Source organism: Lathyrus oleraceus, chromosome 4 (genome assembly GCF_024323335.1).
Source record: "Lathyrus oleraceus cultivar Zhongwan6 chromosome 4, CAAS_Psat_ZW6_1.0, whole genome shotgun sequence".
Classification (NCBI taxonomy): Eukaryota; Viridiplantae; Streptophyta; class Magnoliopsida; order Fabales; family Fabaceae; genus Lathyrus; species Lathyrus oleraceus.
The window spans coordinates 376,886,189-376,908,365 of record NC_066582.1 but is presented as its reverse complement, the minus strand read 5'-3'; the positions used below and the strand labels follow the sequence as shown (position 1 = coordinate 376,908,365).

The 22,177-nt window shown below is 34.5% G+C and overlaps 1 long non-coding RNA gene and 1 pseudogene across 4 annotated transcripts; both read left to right on the top strand.

Annotated features, from left to right (window-relative positions):
- The first annotated feature begins 2,960 nt into the window (after positions 1 to 2,960).
- Positions 2,961 to 21,802, top strand: LOC127137606 (uncharacterized; annotated as a pseudogene).
- LOC127135569 (uncharacterized) lies at positions 17,490 to 20,434 on the top strand. Of its 4 annotated transcripts, none has more exons than XR_007808609.1 (9): positions 17,490 to 17,757; positions 17,870 to 17,971; positions 18,106 to 18,243; positions 18,483 to 18,570; positions 18,691 to 18,778; positions 18,964 to 19,209; positions 19,343 to 19,503; positions 19,586 to 19,710; positions 19,884 to 20,434. It is a non-coding gene; the product is annotated as an uncharacterized LOC127135569 (long non-coding RNA). The 4 variants fall into 4 exon arrangements; XR_007808607.1 differs by having other exon boundaries at positions 19,583 to 19,710; XR_007808606.1 differs by having other exon boundaries at positions 19,343 to 19,710.
- Positions 21,803 to 22,177: the final 375 nt, after the last annotated feature.

Here is a 22,177-nt window from a genome sequence, read left to right as displayed (position 1 = left end):
AAAAATTTATTATGAAATCCTTCAAAACTAATTATAGAAAACACATAGAAACACATTTTTTTACAATTTTTTTTCAAAGTCTAATACATATGTTAAAATTGCAGGTAGTTCAGAAATGTTGGAGCAATGTTTGAATCTTGCATTCAACTGAATTAAGGATTTATAAAAAAAACAAGGTATAATTATCATATACAGTGAATTGTCTTTTGATTGGTAATGGAAAATCTACATTGTTTGTTTGAAATGATTAAGTTAAGCATGCAACTATACTTTTTACCAATCTCACGTCATCATATATAGTATTATAACTCAACATATTTAAATTATTTATTTGCCAAAATATAGTTGGGGGTTGAAATGAATAATTATGTCCACTGCCTCCTTTCTATTGGCTAGGTCAGTGGAGTATTAAAATAATTCAGCCGTAAGATAATTAATGTTATGCATGATTTGTAATAAATCAATAAGAATATCAATTCTTTATACATTTAGTTGTACAAGAAAATGATTGTAAATAATTAAAGTGGGCTAAGAAAATGGACCCCACTAAATCCCACTATATATTATATAAAATATAATTAAAAATTGATTCAAATATATCAAAATACATTAAAAGAGAGTTTTTCATTGGGTAAGGTGATGTATGATATGAGTAATTTCCAATGGGTGAATTATTTTATGGATTTGGGATAAAAAGAGAATTTTGAAATCTTGAATTATGGTGTGGATTTGGAATAAGAGGTGGATTTCCAAAATATGGGGTGTTTTGTTGATTTGGGATACAAAGAGGACTTCCATCATTTTGAATAAAATTGGAGCATGTGTTATGTTGATTGAGGTTCATTTTCAAATGAAATGTGTACACAAAAAAATTAAAATAAAATAAAATAAATTGGTCAAACTTAGACTAGATGTGAGTGAAAAATGTGATAAAATAAATTACCTATTTATACTACTAAAACTTATTGTTGTTGCAATCTTATCATTCCAAAATGAAATCAATATCCTGAAATCAAATTAGTTATTATTGTAGTTTTTTTGCCAAATATTATCGTTGCTTGATTTTCTTTAAATGACAAAATGAATTTTTTTTAATAATAAATATTACCGTTATTTTATTGTTGTTGCAATCTTATCATTCCAAAATGAAATCAATATTCTGAAATCAAATTAATTATTATTGTAGTTTTTTTGCCAAATATTATCGTTACTTGATTTTCTTTAAATGACAAAATGAATTTTTTAATAATAAATATACTGATTTTTTAAGTGGTCTTTCTGAGATGTCAAACCGAGAATATGAAAAGAGGGAGAAGTAATATAAACGGTTTGATGAAAATTAGGGTTTTATTTAATTGAATAAATTGATATTATTATTATTATTATTATTAATATTGTTATTTATTAATATTTATTATCATCATTATTAATCCCATTTACCCACTTAATAACTCAAAATATTCCAAAACCACTATTCCAAAACCACTGACAATATTATACCATTTTAAATGTAATGGATACAGATATGCAACTTCCAATACACGTGTTTCAACCCTAAAAAATCAGTATATCCACACCTTTCACTTCAATATTTTTTGCTTATATTTGAAGCAAACTTTCCCAAAAGTAACCATCATTAATGCTCTACTTTAACATCACATCAAACCTATATCTATCATACTTTTCAATAAAGATAGAAACCAAATTTGAATAATATAATATTAATTTTTTTGAAATCTAACAAATTTATTTCATTCCCCTATAAGATTACTAAAATACAATTTTAAATTAATTCCAAGTACAATATTCTGTTTGGATTCATATATATATATATATTTTTTAAAAATCATTATGTAATTGCAATTTTTATAAATTCATTCTGTACATTGACAATATTTTTTCTTAATACTATTTTTTTCTTACATTGACAATATTTTTTCTTACCTATTTATACTACTAAAAAATATTACCGTTATTTTATTGTTGTTGCAATCTTATCATTCCAAAACGAAATCAATATCCTGAAATCAAATTAATTATTATTGTAGTTTTTTTGCCAAATATTATCGTTGCTTGATTTTCTTTAAATGACAAAATGAATTTTTTTAATAATAAATATTACCGTTATTTTATTGTTGTTGCAATCTTATCATTCCAAAATGAAATCAATATCCTGAAATCAAATTAATTATTATTGTATTTTTTTTGCCAAATATTATCGTTGTTTGATTTTCTTTAAATGACAAATTGAATTTTTTTAATAATAAATATGAACCACTTAAATTGTAGGACCGTGTGTTTCTTTATGGACATTGCAAATGAGAGAACGTTGGAAAATCTCAAATATCCAAATGCTTCTGACACAGCAACATCGGTAAATGTGTAGGAACTTGGGAAAACTATAGATAAACATGCTCTAATGAAATCCCTTTAGGTTTTACGGCTATATTAATACTCCCTCCGTCCCATATTATAAGCAAATTTCACCTTTCTAGATTCATTAAATAACTAATGTATCTAATCTATATATAGACTAGATACATTAATTATTTAATGAATCTAAAAAGGTGAAATTTGCTTATAATATGGGACAGAGGGAGTACATAGGCTGATGAAAAACTTTTCATTTCCCTATATTACACATATCCACATGTTACGTAATTGCCAATTATTTTGGAGGGAACAGACGAATTTTCGTACCAAATATATATATATATATATATATATATATATATATATATATATATATATATATATATATATATATATATATATATATATATATATATATATATATATATATATATATATATATATATATATATAATGGAAATGATCCATTCTTAACATGTACCTTATATATTATATATTAGCATTTCAAGTATTGTTCCAAATTCAAGAAATGAACTTATCATGTTGAATGAGCAAAAGCTGTAAGAAAACTTTATTCAAATAAAGCCATGGCAATGTAAGTTATGTTTTTTATCAGGTGAACATTTGATATTTTTATTCACTATAAAATTATATATCTTTTGTTTTATTTATAATGATGAAGATATATAATATCTGTTATATATGTGTAATTTTTTCAGATGTATGATCAAGTATGATCATTTTGAATTTTCCATGTGTTATGGATCAGGAAAAGTTCAGTTACCTTTGTTAAAACCCGCTCCTAAAGTTCTACAACATCTGTTGTTTGACAACGAATCATGTGAATCAAAAAATTTCCAACAACAAATTCAAATGTACAACGTTATGTTTGCATTTACATCTCCCGGTGCGAAAGTGGACAATCGATTTAACAACGGTAGATGCCCTCCCAATTTTCGTATCCAAGGTCAATCATGTCACCGAATAGGAAGCATGTTACCGATGTCAGGTCAAAATCCACGATTTGCACAACTATATGTTTATGACACTGAGAATGAAATTGAAAACAGAATGCATGGATTCAGGTTAGATATCTATTATTTTCCAAACTTTAAATTTATTTATTTAAGAAACTTGCAATAAACTGTTTCAACTCTTTTCATTATAGGTCAAAAAGTGGAGTTGATGTTAATATTGTGAGAAAACTATCTGAAATGTTATATGAACATAATGTTCATGCACAATCATTTCGCATGGCAAGGGACAGACTTTGTGAAGAAGGTGTTTCTGATTTAAAACTTCGTTTAATATCTGAACGAAGAAATGATGGAAGGATATATAATCAACCAACTGTATCTGAAGTAGTTGCTTTAATTGTTGGAGATGTCGACACTGCAGAAAAAAGAGACATTATAGTGCAAAAACAATGTGGCGAACTTCAAAGGATAGATGAGTATCATACCAGTTATTTAGGATATCAGTACCCATTATTATTTCCATATGGTGAGGATGGATATAGACCTAATGTGAGGCACCGTGATAAAGGGACAAATATTCGCCACTTCACAGACATAACACAGTTAGAACAGAACAATAAAGATATTCCTTGGGAAGAAGCAACAAAGCGAAATCGACTTACAATAAGAGAGTGGTTGGCCTTTAGAATTCAATCAAGATCTAATGAAGCATAAACATTTTTGCGATCAAGGAGACTTTATCAATAATTTTTGGTAGATGGTTTTACAATGATGGAATCAGAAAGACTTAGGTGGCTTCGAAAGAATCAGTCAAAACTGAGGGTTGGCAAGTATCACAATTTGAATGAATATAATTCAAATGGAGAAACGCACGGGTCAAACACAGGTAAGAGGGTTGTGCTACCTTCTTCATACGTTGGTAGTCGTAGATATATGGATCAACTATACTTTGACGGAATGGCAATATGCAGCTATGTCGGATTTCCAGATCTTTTCATTACATTCACATGTAACCCCAACTGGCCTGAAATTCAGCGTTTGCTTGGTTCTGTTCATCTAAAAGCATCAGATCGTCCTGACATCATTTCAAGAGTCTTTAAAATGAAATTTGATGAGCTTTTGTCTGATCTCACAAAGAAAAGTCTATTGGGGAAAGTTCTTGCATGTGAGTAACTTATTCCATATTCAATTAATCGTATTGTTATTTTCAAATTTATCATTCGTGTGCTGACTATTGTATATATTTTATATATTTATTTTTATAGATATGTATACAATTGAGTTTCAAAAGAGAGGATTACCACATGCTCGCATCTTAATTTTCCTCCATCCATCTAACAAATATCCAACTCCAAGTGATATTGATCGCATTATTTCAGCTGAAATACCTGACCAAGATACCAATGAAGAGTTGTATAATTTGGTTAAAACTCACATGATTCATGGCCCGTGTGGATTTGCAAATCGATCTTCACCGTGCATGAAAGATGGAAAATGTTCTAAATATTTTCCAAAACAGTTTCAGCCCGAAACAATTGTTGATCAAGATGGGTTTCCGGTATATAGAAGAAGGGACAATGGACATACAGTTCTTAAGAATGGAATTCAAGTCGATAATCGAAATGTTGTTCCATACAATGCAAAGTTGTTGACAAAGTACCAAGCTCACATAAACATGGAATGGTGCAATCAAAGTACATCGATTAAGTACTTATTCAAGTACATCAACAAAGGTTACGACAGAATCACCGTTGCCATTGTACCGAATGATGATGGAACTTCCAACCAGCCGCAGAATATTGATGAGATCAAACAGTATATTGATTGTAGGTACGTTTCTAACATATCACTTGAAATATGATGTCATGCAATTTATCTATTTCAACTAAAAGTGTGCAATTTTTCTTTACATGCATGGTGTAGAAAATTTTATATGTACACTGTTTTGACTATATGTGTTATAATAAAATTTATATATTCTGTCTACAATAATCATTCTATTAATTTTAAATCCATTGCCTTTCATTATATTATTTGTAGGTACGTTTCTCCGAGTGAAGCAACTTGGAGGATATTCTCCTTTCCAATCCATGGTAGAAAACCAGCTGTTGAGAGACTGTACTTTCATTGTGAAGGTCAAAATTCGGAATATTACATTGATTTTGATCGTATCAATACAGTTCTGGAAAAACCAAGTGCAACTGAATCGATGTTTACATCATGGTTCGAAGCAAATTGCAAGTATCCTGAAGCACAAAATTTAACTTACAGCAAATTTGTTTCAAAATTTGTTTATGTTAAGAAAAAAAGAGAATGGAAACCCCGTCAAAAAGGTTACACAATTGGTAGGCTTATATGGGTTCCTCCAACAACTGGCGAATTGTACTATCTTAGATTGATGCTCACACATGTCAAAGGCCCCCGCAGTTATAATGATATAAAAACAGTGAATAACGTAAAATATGATACTTTATCGGCGATGATAGAGAATTCATTGCAGCTATTAAAGAGGCAAATCATTGGGGTTCAGGTCAATATTTGAGATTACTATTTGTTCACATGTTATTATCAGGCAGCATTAACAGGCCAAGACATGTATGGAGTAAAACATGTCATCTCTTAGCTGATGGAATACTATATGCTCAACAGCGAATTGCAAACAATAGAGGTATTATTTTTCCTATATTGTGAATTTTTATTATATTTATTTGTTTGATTCTTAAAAGTAAATTTGTTTTATAGTTTACACTTATAATTACTATTGTATAAAGGTTTGAGGTTGTCGGATGAAGAGATAATGAACTTAACATTAATTGAGATTGAACGAAATCTTCAAAGGAAGAGCCGAAGTCTAAAGGAATTTGCTGGAATGCCTTATCCAAGTGGATATGCGGTTGAGCAGTTGGGAAATAAGCTCATATACGAAGAGCGGAGTTACAATCCAGCCGAACAATTGCAAGAATACAATAATTTGTTCTTAAATCTTACAGGTAAATATGTTAAATGTTTGTAAGTTTTGTCATAATTTTATAAAGTTAACTTTTAAAGTATGATTTTATCTTACAATTTTTTTAATGTATAATTAATTTATTCACTGCATGTTTGCTATGTATTTTTTTTAAATTAGATGAGCAAAGAGGTGTATTCAAGCGAATAATGGAAGCAGTAAACAATCAACAAGGAGGCGTATTTTTTTTGTATGGATATGGTGGCACAGGGAAAACCTACATGTGGAGAACTCTAGCTTCCTACATAAGATCAAAGAAACAAATTTGTTTAACTGTTGCTTCATCGGGCATAGCTTCACTACTACTTCCAGGAGGTCGAACGGCTCATTCAATGTTCAAGATTCCAATACCTACAATGGAGTCTTCTACATGTAATATCGACAAAGGTAGTGATCGTGCAGAGCTACTAAAAATGGCAAAGTTGATAATTTGGGATGAAGCTCCAATGGCACACAGATTTTGTTTTGAAGCGTTTGATAAAACCCTTAAAGACATAATGGGGCATTCCAATTGTTCTGACAAATTATTCGGAGGGAAAGTAATTGTATTTGGTGGAGATTTTCGGCAAATATTACCAGTTGTACCAAGAGGCAGCCGTTTAGATATAATACATTCTACAATAAATTCATCATACATCTGGGATCATTGTGTTGTGCTGAAGCTTACAAAGAACATGCGACTCCAACAAGCCGGCAATACTTCAAGTACATCTGAATTAGAATTGTTTTCTAATTGGATATTAAAAGTTGGCGATGGGAAATTGGAAGAACCTAACGATGGTTACACAAATATTCCTATTCCAAATGATTTCTTAATTTCTAACTATGATGATCCACTAGAAGCCATTGTTAGTGAAACATATCCGAATTTTCTTAACAATTACAAGAATCCAGAATTTTTACAATCAAGAGCTATATTGGCAGGAACAATTGAAACGGTTGACATCATAAATCAATACGTTTTGGGATTCATACCAGGTATGCGTTATCCATTGTAAACATATTTATAGATACATTCATATATTTATATGTACTAACATAGATTTATAATAATAAAATTTCAAATTTTTTCCCAAAGGTGAAGAAAAGGAATATTTAAGTTCAGATTCTGTAGACACTTTTGACGGTGAAGGAAATGAAGCTTTTGATGTTTTGACCCCGGAATTTTTGAATACACTTACAACTTCCGGTCTACCTAACCACAAGATTAAATTGAAGATTGGGACCCCTATTATGTTGCTTCGAAACATTGATCAACCTGAAGGTCTCTGCAATGGAACAAGGCTTATAGTTACAAGATTGGCAAACCACGTTATCGAGGCAAAGATTATATCTGGAAAGAATATTGGAGGGGTTATCTGTAACACCCTTCTAAAATACCCCGAGTATATAATTAAAATAACACATATCAATCAGAGTAATTATGCACCAAGGGTGTCACACAACTACTTCACACCATAATAACTGTCATGCTCTTTATTTAATCAAAATAAACATTTTCTTGCATAATTCGCAGCGGATAGAAATCAACTAACCATTCAAAACATATAACATATTACAGGTAAAAAGGTTCAACAACCAACAATAAAACAAAACATCCCGTCCCGATGTTACATCTATCAGAGCATGACCCACTATGGAGACTACACTAGAATCCGAGCACTAGCTTCTACTCAATTACTGCTCGTTACCTGAAAAATAGTTGTAAGGGTGAGTTTCTCAATCGATATAATAAGCATTTTAAATCATCATGTAATGCTAAGTAATTTAACACGTTTCATCACCCAAATCAGATTACACATTCAGTAACGGCACATCAACTCCAAGATCATACTCAATAACAACATAAAATGCAACTCAAATGAGACTCGACTCGTCATGCATGTGGTACCAATCGGAGTAAAACTCCCAACTTAAAATCATTGCCATTTTATTGGGCATCAAGGCATAAGCCTTCAACTTTCAACTTAAAATTTGCCAATCCAGGCCAACGTGGTGTGAGCAAAGCTCCGACTTAATGCATATGAATGTACATGGCATACACGACTTTAAACTGTCAACAACATAATAATAATAATAGCAATACAACAATGTTTTCAACAAAATCAACTTATAATCAACTTTGGCTCACCAAGCCTACAACTCAGTATTTTCAACAACTGTAACACAACTTATCAACATATTTGTACCAACACTTCATAACATAAACTCAACAAAATTACTCATCAAAATTAACGATAATAGGTCAATCACCAATTAGGTTCACAACATTAAAATATCAATTTTTCAAATTTCCAACAGTGTTAACCGGTTAACGCCCTGGGTTAACCGGTTAACGCAGGACAAAACACACTTTCTGGCAAAACGCAACAGTGTTAACCGGTTAACGCCCTGGGTTAACCGGTTAACGCAGGCAAAACAACACATTTTCACAATTTATAACAGTGTTAACCGGTTAACGCCCTGGGTTAACCGGTTAACGCAGACAAAACAGCAGTTCCTGCGCTAACACAAGGCAGAATGCAGAGTTCTCCGCATTTTCCGCCGTTGGAGGACTTCCGGACCTCCGATTCAATTTCCGTAAAAAGCTATACGTTCGGGGGAACACGACTCACACAATTGCGGACTCAATTATAACTTTAATACAACTTATTCATCACAATATTTCAGCATTCAACATCCCAATTAGGGTCACTTCCACGGTTTATCACTACCCATGACATGTTAATCTATAATACCCATTAAACGACGATAAACCCCCCTTACCTGAGATAATCCGGCAATCTCTAAGCTTCAAGCTTTTCCGTTCTTCAACCTTTGCTCTCTAGCTCTTCCTCTTTGCCCTTTCTCCACTTTCCACTTTTCAGCCGCTTCTCTGTTTCACGTGAAAACTCTTTACCAAAAAATGAAAACCCTTTTCTCTTATTCCAACTTATATATTTTCCACTAATTATTATTCCAAATAATAATAATAATAATAATCCAATAATTCAATTTATTTAATTAAATTATTAAATATATTATTAACTTAATTTAAATAATTCTCTTATTTTATTCGGGGTGTTACAACTCTCCCCCACTAAAAGAGTTTTCGTCCTCGAAAACATACCTCAAGCAAATAACTCTGGATAAGACTCTTTCATCTGACTCTCCAGTTCCCAAGTCACATTGCCACCTGCTGGTCCTCCCCAAGCTACTTTCACTAAGGCAATCTCTTTACCCCGCAACTGCTTCAACTCTCGATCCTCAATCCTCATAGGCGATATTTCAACAGTCAGGTTATCTCTCACCTGTACATCATCTACTTGGATCACATGCGACGGATCATGAATGTACCTCCTCAACTGAGACACATGAAAAACCTCATGCAAATTCGCAAGTGACGGCGGTAAAGCGATACGATAGGCTACCTCTCCTATCCTCTCCAAAATCTGATAAGGACCAATAAATCGAGGTGTCAACTTCTTTGACTTCAAAGCTCGACCAACCCCAGTTATCGGAGTAACACGAAGAAACACGTGATCTCCCTCTCGGAACTCAAGTGACTTCCTCCTCTTATCATGATAACTCTTCTGACGACTCTGAGCAATTCTCATCTTCTCCTGAATCATCTTAATCTTTTCTGTAGTCTGTTGAACAATCTCCGGTCCAACCACAACACTCTCACCGGACTCATACCAACATAATGGTGTCCGACATCTCCTACCATACAAAGCTTCAAACGGCGCCATACCAATGCTCGAATGAAAACTATTGTTGTAGGTAAACTCAATCAAAGGTAAATAACAATCCCAAGCACCTCCCTTTTCCAAAACACAAGCCCTCAACAGATCCTCTAGTGACTGAATCGTCCTCTCAGTCTGACCATCAGTCTGCGGGTGATATGCAGAGCTCAATCTCAGCTTAGTTCCCAAAGCCCTCTGCAAACCTTCCCAGAACTTCGATGTAAATCTAGGATCTCTGTCCGAAACAATACTCGACAGAATACCATGCAAACTTACAATCTTCTCAATATACAACTCGGCTAATCTCTCTAACGGATAATCCATTCTGATCGGAATGAAATGAGCCGATTTTGTCAATCTGTCAACAATCACCCAAATAGCTTCAAAATTCTTACTTGTCCTCGGTAAACCAGAAACAAAATCCATACTGATACTATCCCACTTCCACTCTGGAATAGCCAACGGTTGCATTAGCCCAGACGGCTTCTGATGCTCAATCTTTGACTTCTGACAAGTCAAACAGGAATAAACAAAACTCGCAATTTCTCTTTTCATTCCCGGCCACCAAAATAACTTTTTCAAATCATGATACATCTTCGTAGCTCCAGGATGAATACTCAGGCCACTACGATGTCCTTCTTCAAGAATACTCTTCTTAAGTTCGATAACATCCGGAATACACACCCGATTACCAAATTTCAAAACATCATTCTCATCAACTCTGAATTCGCCACCTTGACCTTGATTCACTAGAGTCAACTTATCAACCAAAAGCACATCGGATTTCTGACCCTCTCTGATCTCATCCAGAATACCACTTGTTAACTTCAACATTCCCAATTTAACACTATTGTGAGTACTCTCACACACCAAACTCAAGTCTCTAAACTGCTCAATTAAATCCAATTCCTTAACCATTAGCATAGACATATGTAATGATTTCCGACTCAATGCATCAGCCACTACGTTTGCTTTACCCGGATGGGAATTCAAACCAAAGTCATAATCCTTCAGAAACTCTAACCATCTTCTCTGTCTCATATTCAGCTCTTTCTGATCAAACAAATACTTTAAACTTTTATGGTCACTGAAAACCTCAAATCTTGACCCGTACAAGTAATGCCTCCATAACTTCAGAACAAACACCACAGCCGCCAACTCTAAATCGTGCGTCGGGTAGTTCCTCTCATGAACTCTCAGCTATCTTGAAGCATAAGCTATAACCTGCTTATTCTGCATCAACACGCCACCCAAACCCAACAATGAAGCATCACAGTAAACTTCAAATGATTCCGACGAACTCGGTAATATCAGAATAGGAGCAGTAGTTAACCTTCTCTTTAACTCTTGGAAACCTTCTTCACATTTTGAGTCCCAAACAAACGCTTGCCCCTTCCTAGTCAACATCGTCAATGGTAACGCCAACTTAGAAAATCCCTCAATGAACTTCCTATAATAACCAGCCAAACCAAGGAAACTTCGAATCTCCGCAACAGACTTCGGAGCTTCCCACTTAGATACCGCTTCTATCTTAGAAGGATCAACAGCAACGCCACCTCTTGAAATCACATGACCAAGAAAACTCACCTCTCCTAACCAAAATTCACACCTGGACAATTTAGCAAATAACTTCTTTTCTCGTAGAACTCCCAAAACCACTCTCAAATGTTCAGCATGCTCTTCTTCAGATTTCGAATACACCAAAATATCATCAATAAACACCACAACAAACTTGTCTAGGTACGGATGGAAAATCCTATTCATGTACTCCATAAATACTCCAGGCGCATTAGTCACACCAAAAGGCATTACAGAATACTCATAATGTCCATACCTTGTTCTGAAAGCAGTCTTCTGAATATCCTCGGTTTTCACACGGATCTGATGATACCCAGATCTCAAATCTATTTTGCTGAACACACTTGCACCAACCAACTGATCCATCAAATCATCAATCCTCGGCAAAGGATACCGATTCTTGATCGTCACTTTATTCAGTTGCCTGTAGTCCACACACAACCTCATAGTACCTTCTTTCTTCTTAACCAATAGCACTGGTGCACCCCACGGTGACACACTCGGACGAATAAATTTCTTATCCAACAGATCTTCCAACTGACTCTTCAATTCAGTTAACTCAACAGCAGACATACGGTACGGAGCCATCGATATCGGCCTAGTACCAGGTACCAAATCAATCGAGAACTCCAATTCCCGCTCTGGCGGTAATTCATTCACCTCTTCCGGAAACACATCAGGAAAATCACACACCACGGCTAGATCGCCAATCACCAGTTTATCTTTAGCCTCCAAAGTCGCTAACAGCATAAACAACTCTGCCCCATCAGCTACTTCTTCATTCACTTGCCTTGCTGATAGAAACAAACTCTTTCCCTCCTCAATCTCAGGAAAGACCACCGTCTTATCAAAACAGTTGATAGAAACTCGGTTAAACACCAACCAGTTCATACCTAGAATAACATCAATCTGCACTAGTGGAAGACACACTAGGTCCATCCCAAAGTCTCTACCAAAAATACTCAAAGGACAATTTAAACAAACCGAAGTAGTAGTCACTGAACCCTTCGCAGGAGTATTAATTACCATACTACCAAACATCTCAGATATCTCTAACTTAAGTTTCACAGCACAATCCAAAGATATAAAGGAATGAGTCGCACCTGTGTCAATAATAGCTACAAGAGGAAAGCCATTAATATAACACGTACCTCGGATAAGTCTGTCCTCACTGGAGGTTTGAGTTCCGGTCAATGCGAACACCTTCCCCGTCTGAGATTTCTTTGGCTTCTGACACTGACTTCCAATATGCCCTTCTTCGCCACAATTAAAACAAATCATTTCCTTGTGCTTGCAATCAGCTATTGCATGACCAGTCTTACCACAACGAAAACACCTCTTTACTTCAGCAGTGCATACATTACTCTTATGACCAGCCTGACCACATTTGAAGCAAACTATACCAACAGGAGCACCTCCCCTACTGGTCCTCTGAGCCGGAGCAGCTCCTTGTTTCCCTTTTCCCACTGGGGCATCATACGGCTTGCCACGATTTTGATGTTGCTTGCCCCTGCGGTCACTGACAATCTTGTAATGAGCATTATTGTCTTCTTCAAATATCCTGCAGCTATCAACCAATTCAGTAAAAATGCGTATCTTCTGATACCCAACAGCCTTCTTAATTTCAGAGCGCAGTCCATTTTCAAACTTGATGCACTTTGAAAATTCAGCACCAGCACCAGTGTAATGAGGATAAAATTTGGACAGCTCCACAAATTTCGCAGCATAATCAGTGACAGACATGTTTCCTTGCTTCAGCTCAAGGAACTCAATTTCCTTCTTACCACGGACATCTTCCGGATAATACTTTCTCATGAATTCCCTACGGAATACATCCCAAGTAATGACTTCACCTGCCACGGTCAACCTCTCGTGAGTCTCTAGCCACCAGTCATCAGCTTCGACTGCTAGCATGTGAGTACCATACCGAACCTTCTGAGCTGGAGTGCAATCCATAACACGGAAGATTCTCTCAATCTCTTTCAACCATCCCAAGGCTGCATCTGGATCATGCTTCCCTTTAAACACCGGCGGATTCTCTCTCTGAAAAGTCGCCAAGCTACGTGATCCAGCATCACCACCAGCATTTGGCAAGTTCTGCACAGCTTGTGCCATCGCTTGCATTGCGGCAGCCATTGCAGCGTCATTCCTTCCAGCCATTTCAACTTATCAATACAACACAACTTAAAAGTTAGATTAGTAACAATACACAATTGTTAGACATTAACGACACGACAACTGGCCGGACAGACCGACCTGCTCTGATACCACTAATGTAACACCCTTCTAAAATACCCCGAGTATATAATTAAAATAACACATATCAATCAGAGTAATTATGCACCAAGGGTGTCACACAACTACTTCACACCATAATAACTGTCATGCTCTTTATTTAATCAAAATAAACATTTTCTTGCATAATTCGCAGCGGATAGAAATCAACTAACCATTCAAAACATATAACATATTACAGGTAAAAAGGTTCAACAACCAACAATAAAACAAAACATCCCGTCCCGATGTTACATCTATCAGAGCATGACCCACTATGGAGACTACACTAGAATCCGAGCACTAGCTTCTACTCAATTACTACTCGTTACCTGAAAAATAGTTGTAAGGGTGAGTTTCTCAATCGATATAATAAGCATTTTAAATCATCATGTAATGCTAAGTAATTTAACACGTTTCATCACCCAAATCAGATTACACATTCAGTAACGGCACATCAACTCCAAGATCATACTCAATAACAACATAAAATGCAACTCAAATGAGACTCGACTCGTCATGCATGTGGTACCAATCGGAGTAAAACTCCCAACTTAAAATCATTGCCATTTTATTGGGCATCAAGGCATAAGCCTTCAACTTTCAACTTAAAATTTGCCAATCCAGGCCAACGTGGTGTGAGCAAAGCTCCGACTTAATGCATATGAATGTACATGGCATACACGACTTTAAACTGTCAACAACATAATAATAATAGCAATACAACAATGTTTTCAACAAAATCAACTTATAATCAACTTTGGCTCACCAAGCCTACAACTCAGTATTTTCAACAACTGTAACACAACTTATCAACATATTTGTACCAACACTTCATAACATAAACTCAACAAAATTACTCATCAAAATTAACGATAATAGGTCAATCACCAATTAGGTTCACAACATTAAAATATCAATTTTTCAAATTTCCAACAGTGTTAACCGGTTAACGCCCTGGGTTAACCGGTTAACGCAGGACAAAACACACTTTCTGGCAAAACGCAACAGTGTTAACCGGTTAACGCCCTGGGTTAACCGGTTAACGCAGGCAAAACATCACATTTTCACAATTTATAACAGTTGTCGCACCTCGAAAAAAATGGGGATACGACCTCAAAGCGAAGCGCGATCGCACGCTCGCAATGATGGACTGAACAGAGTCGCCACCGAACTTTATTTATTCCTAAAAAGGAAAGGGGAAATATCGATAAAACCCAAGACAAAAGAAAGGATAAGATATGGTCATCGCAACCAATATCCGGGTTCGGGAGTCGATTACGCAAGGGGAAGGTATTAGCACCCCTCACGTCCGTTGTACTCAACGGGAACCATTAGGTCAGTTGTGTGCGTTAATGTTAGTTTGAAATGTTAGGCTTTTCAGTTTATTAGGTGGGAGAAGAAAGAAAAGATGAGAAGAAAATGTTTTTGGATTTTTGACGAAGGACTAAACCTAAGTTTTTTATTAATGGGCCTGACAAGATTTATAAATCCTGCTCCTACGTATCTCAAAAGAGAAATCAAGGCTTACGTAGTTCTGGGTAGAAAAATGTTTGTTTGTTGGTCGATTTTATCGAAAGTTATATTGTATTAATCGACGAAAACATTGTTTTACCCAAAACAGATGAGGAGTGAACGCATACCACACATCGAACGGATTTATAAATCTACATTCGGAAAAGCGTCATTTATCTCTACTCAACAATCGTGGCCGAAACATTGTTTTGTATCACTTAAGACAATATATCTTTCGTTTATGAAAAAAGGTTTTTGATTAATCGCACGACGGCGAGAAAAGAGTTTGATTGGTTGGATGTATTTTGAATGATGGCGAGAACTGGGATGAGCGAGATATACATCTCGAATCCTAGCCTCAGGAGTGCATGATATACATCATGTTCCATTTCCATCTTTATTGAAAAAAAGTTAAGATAGGAATTAAGTATTTTGGAATTTGATTGAGAAAGGGTTTGAAGAAACCGCATTGACAATTTTAGACGATGGCGAGAGTTAAGATTGGCGAGGCATACGTCTCGAATCTTAACCTCAGGAGTGCATGGTATACACCATGTTCCATTTCCATCTTTATTGAAAAGGTCTTGAATATGAATTAATATTTTTGAGTTTTTGATTATGAAAATGGCTTGACGTTGAATCAAGCATTTGATGAAAGTTTGAAAAAGATGGGATGGAATAGGATTGAGAAATGAGTTGATTTGTTTATTGAGAAAATGCTCGACGTTGGATCGAGTCATACTTTTTGTATTTTTGAAATTTGTTGATTTTATTCTTGTGTTAGTAGCTAATTAAACAACCAAACAATAAAAGAAATAAAAAGTACAAAATTGTTACACATTGGGGGAGTGGGGTACATTTGTCAAATGGGGATTAAAACAAACATGAAATAATTAAATCGGACCCAAATAAATAATGCATGAGTGTAAGTGCAAGAGAACCGGCTCATTGTAAGAAAGCCCAAGAGTAAGCTATGTGAGGTTGATGGCGATGCTTAAAAAGCAATCGACTTACACGGGTTTGAAAATGGGCTCGATATTAAATCGAGAGAAGTATGATTTTTATAGTTTTAAAAATGGTTTTTGCATGTATGATGAAATTAATAAAGAAGCATGGACATAAAAAAAAATATTACAAGAAACAAAATACAAAAAAACAAAATAATAATAAAATATAAAATCTAAAAAGAAATGAAATACTAAAAAAATACTAAAGAAAAATGAAATACTACAAAAAGTGCTACGTATGAGTATCGAACTCACTCCACCTAAGACTATGGAACTAACCCCTCTCCACTAGGCTATTTAACCATTAACCGTTATTTAAGTACTAATCTAAATATATAAACTAAGGTAAATAAAAAAAGAAATAAAACTAAAAAAACTAATAAATAGGAAAACTAATGGACTACCCTAATTAAACCTAATTAAACTAATCAAAATAAGAAAATCCTAATTAATCAGTACTTTACTCTAAACCTAAATCTAGTTTGAATTTTTAAATATATCCTACAAAATCTAAACTAAAATTATTTTTAAAAAAAAATCTAAACTAATATTATTTTAAAAAAATCTAAACTAATATTATTTTAAAAATCTAAACTAAAATGATTTTAAAAAAAAACCAAACTAAAATTATTTAAAAAAAGATCTAAACTAAAATTATTTAAAAAAAAGATCTAAACTAACAATTATTTAAAAAAAGATCTAAACTAACATTATTTAAAAAAGATCTAAACTAAAATTATTTAAAAAAAAAAATCTAAACTAAAAATTATTTAAAAAAAAGATCTAAACTAACATTATGTAAAAAAGATCTAAACTAAAATTATTTTAAAAAAAAAGATCTAAACTAACATTATGTAAAAAAGATCTAAACTAAAATTATTTAAAAAAATCTAAACTAAAAATTATTTTTTTAAAAAAAAAATCTAAACTAATATTAATTTAAAAAAATCTAAACTAATATTATTTAAAAATTTCTAATCTAAATAACTATCCTATCTAAAATAAATTAGGGAAAGAAAAATAAAAAAGAAAAGAAAAACAGACTTCCTCTTCTAGCTCGTGAATCCTCTCCTCCCAATCTCACTCCCTCTGCATCGCTCTCCACTCTCCGCCTCGAACTCGCTCTCAATTTCCTCTTCTCACCAAAAACCCCTCAATCCTCTTGCTCTCAAATGAATGCTCCAGAAAGACTTAAAAAAAACACTCACCTCCGGTAGCGGTAATGACGGTGATGATGGAGTTTGGAAGGGTGTCGTGGCTGACGGTGAAGGATCCGCGGAGGAAGATTTCGGGCCTTTTCGGTTTGTCCGTTAACTCCTTTTTTCAATTTTTCGTTGTGACTAGGGTTTTTTGAATCGCCTCCGCCGTCCCCTTTCTCCCTCTCACTCGCTTCCTTTTATCCTTGCGCATTAGGGTTTCAGTTGGTGTGTAAAGGCTCAAAGGAGAAAGCTCAGAAGCGCTTTTTCGGATGCTCAGAAGTGCTTTTAGCCCGTTTGATGATACAAATTGGGAAAGGTAATCTGCGCTCTTGCTTTTTCTTCCTCTGTTTCGTCTTGACTCCATTTTGGGTATTTCGGATTTTACTGCTTTGACTGATTATTTCAACTTTTACCGCAGTGAAAATTTTGAACATCTGTTTGATGATGCAGGTTGAGGTTCAAGGTGTACTGGTTGCAGATAGCTTGACTTGGTCGAAAATGCAGGCGGTTGATGCTTCAGCGATGAACACCGGCGGCTACGGTTTAGATTCGTGCTCCTGAGGCCAAGTCACCAGCCAACCACTTCCGGTAACCATCTTTGTCCTTTTCCAAATGAGTCGCTTCTAGCTTTGGATTTCTCTTTTTTATTGCAAACTGCAGCAAAGTAATTCTGGTTTTCTTAGTGAAAGTGTAACATATGAATCTTTCCTATCAGTGGCATCGCTAGTTGCCTGGAGAGTTTCTTTTGCCTTCACCCACTCGTCATTTTTCAATTCCAGCTCAAACAGCATAGATAATGCATTTGGACTCTTGTCATTCACTTTCAGGGCATCATTAACCGGCAAGGTGTCCATGGCTCCACGGTAATAAGCTGTAGTAATAGTTCTGAATCTCTCTAGGCCGGCTGTATCCCAGGTTTGCAACTTAATGCGTTTGCCATCAAATTCAATGGTTATTATCTCGAAATCAACTTTATGTTTTTGTTTTTCTTATTCTTTCTCATTTATTTCTTGTGTAATATGATTGGGAATGCAGTGTACGAGTATATATTTCTTTGTGTCTGGCCTCTGGGAGCAAAAGTTCAGAACCTCGTTGCAAAGCTTTTGTACAGATTCATCATCAGGTACAGAATCTCTTCCCTTGCATCTTATCTTGACATGGCCAATCCCTTCCTTTGTCTAATCTGATAATGGATAGTAACCGAGTAGTATTTATCAGATCAAACGCTAAACCAAGTTCTCTACCTAAAGCTCTCTGTTGAAGAATTGCTTGCTTGTTACTGATACCGTTGTGGTTAACATTGTGCAGGCAGTTTGTTATTTGTTGCAGAAAACAAGTCATAACAGTTTAGAACCGTTGGTTTTGTGGAAAGGTATTGGTCAAAGAGTTTGGATTGTGATTGTCGGGTTAAAATGCTACTGCAGTAGGTGCAACAGTGGCAGGCGGTGTTGCTGCAAGTAAAACATTGCTAATGATGCTCCTTAAATTGCAAATAAACTTGGTGAAGACCTTTGTAAAGTAATATCGCGAGAAGAAGTCTTCAAGTTAACAACGGTATGCAACGATAATTACAGTGTACACCGCAATTTTGCCCTTTTTATGAGCTTTGAATTTCAATGAAATTTGATATGTTCTCTTTTGTGAGGGATTTCTCCATGTGTTACAACCAGTGCATTCATCTTGGCAGGTACATAAACTGTGGGGCCTCTAAGATCTTCACCAACCTAGAGCCTAGAATCTGGGGCTGAGAGGCTATCCTTACCAACCTCTTGGCTTTGCGATTTGGCCTACTGTCTGAAACATTTCGAATGAGAGGTGACTAATCAAAAATTCTGCAGGATTCTTATGGTAAGTTTGATATATTTCCATCAACTTCTCAAGGCTCTCCTTCTAGCAGATATCTCCTTATTCCAAAGTTTTCTTTCAGTAGCTTCAACCATTAGTTTCAAGGAAACATGCTTCAGGTTTGAACTGCAAATACCACAGGTTACAATTCCTTTGTCAACATAGCTGTGATGACTACATGCTACAGCATCTTAAGCTCTGGCATCTCAGGTAAATTTTCTAACCGCATTCTAGTTCGGCATCAGTGTTGGTTGAAAACTAGTTAGTAACTATGACATCTGCACCATAAAGCTTCAAATTTATCACATGCCTTAAATCTATTTGAGCATATTTGGTACCGGAGAGCACACTCAGATCTAACCGTCGAACTATCTGTCATGCAGGAACTGAAGACCGAGTGGTTGCAAGGAACAAAAACAGGTTGCTTGAACCAGCCTGGGCAGAGAGGATTTGTATAACATGGATACAAAGGAGTCTTCCGCCAATGTGAACAGAAAAATCCTTCATACTCACGAGTTTAAGTAACTAGTAGAAACCACCTTCAGCAGCAACAACAATACTTTCATATGCAACTGATGTGTAAATCCGTGGCTATGAGCATGAACTGCTCCTCCCTTATTATTTGTTAACTTTGTCACTTTGTAAACAAAATTGATTTTTCAGCATAATTGGTCATTCTTGATTCTAGTAAACTATAACAAGTTGATCAATTTTCCTTCTTTTTTGTGAAGGTTCTATTAGGAACTGGAAAGCGATGTTGAAAACCTTCTGTTATGATATTGATTTGTTATCATGTGTTGTAGAACTCTTTTTTGGAGTGAATTATTGGGATGCTGGAATTTAGATTCTTGATGGAGTTTTGATTATTCATTAAGATTGTATTTGTAGGATTTATGTAATAGGATGAACTTGTATGAAAATGTTGAGAAATGCAATTTGGAACATGATTTTTTTATTATTTATGAAAATGTTGTAATGCTATTTTGATTTTGAAATGTACTATGGATATAAAAATGGATTTTTTTAGAAATAATCCAAGACTAATTTAAATATCAATTTAAATAATAATAAAAAATCAGTAGAAAACCCAATCAAAATCAAATTAATCCAATAATTTGTTAAAATTACTTTTGACATCAATTCTAACATCTATTTGAAAATTAAAATCAATTAGAGTTTTGAATCATTAGTAAAGATAACAATTAAAATTAAATTGAAATTTGGCTTTAAACTTGATTTGAAATTAAAATCAAATATTGAAAAATTACAAAAGTCAAGTGATTAAAATCCATTTTATACTGATGAATGTATGCAAAATGCACAAATAAAAGAAAAAAATGAAAAAATTTCAGGATCAAAATCGGGGTATGACAACAGTGTTAACCGGTTAACGCCCTGGGTTAACCGGTTAACGCAGACAAAACAGCAGTTCCTGCGCTAACACAAGGCAGAATGCAGAGTTCTCCGCATTTTCCGCCGTTGGAGGACTTCCGGACCTCCGATTCAATTTCCGTAAAAAGCTATACGTTCGGGGGAACACGACTCACACAATTGCGGACTCAATTACAACTTTAATACAACTTATTCATCACAATATTTCAGCATTCAACATCCCAATTAGGGTCACTTCCACGGTTTATCACTACCCATGACATGTTAATCTATAATACCCATTAAACGACGATAAACCCCCCTTACCTGAGATAATCCGGCAATCTCTAAGCTTCAAGCTTTTCCGTTCTTCAACCTTTGCTCTCTAGCTCTTCCTCTTTGCCCTTTCTCCACTTTCCACTTTTCAGCCGCTTCTCTGTTTCACGTGAAAACTCTTTACCAAAAAATGAAAACCCTTTTCTCTTATTCCAACTTATATATTTTCCACTAATTATTATTCCAAATAATAATAATAATAATAATCCAATAATTCAATTTATTTAATTAAATTATTAAATATATTATTAACTTAATTTAAATAATTCTCTTATTTTATTCGGGGTGTTACATTATCTATATTCCAAGAATGGATATGACTCCAACACAATCTCCGTGGCCATTCAAAATGACTAGAAGGCAATTTCCCATAACTATATGTTATGCTATGACAATTAACAAATCTCAAGGTCAGTCATTGGATTATGTTGGATTGTATTTGCCTAGAAGTGTATTTAGTCATGGTCAACTATATGTTGCAATATCAAGGGTCAAAAGCAAAAAAAGGCTTAAGATATTAATCCATGACAAGGATAACCATCCATTGAATTCTACAACAAACGTCGTGTTCAAAGAAGTTTTTGAAAACTTATAGAACGTAAGTTTTTCATTAGTTATATTATATCAACAAATGTCGTTGTTTATTATTAGAATTTTATTGAATGAGTTGTATAAAATATACATTATGTTTTAACATTTGTTTATATGGATGTAATTGTTTTTTACAGGGTAATGAATCATCACTTCCTAAAAGGTTGCAGACAGGTTTTGTATAACCCCAGTTTTTTAAGGACCAAAGAATTGTACGAAGTTAAATCATTTTTATTGCTAGACTTATTTCTCACAATTTTAACTAAAATTGTGAACCTTTTGTTTCAATATCTTTTGTTGCATTAAACCTTATTGTATCAATTGCAATTAATTTCAACATTTGGTAGTATTCATTACTATATTTTAAAACAAATGAGGT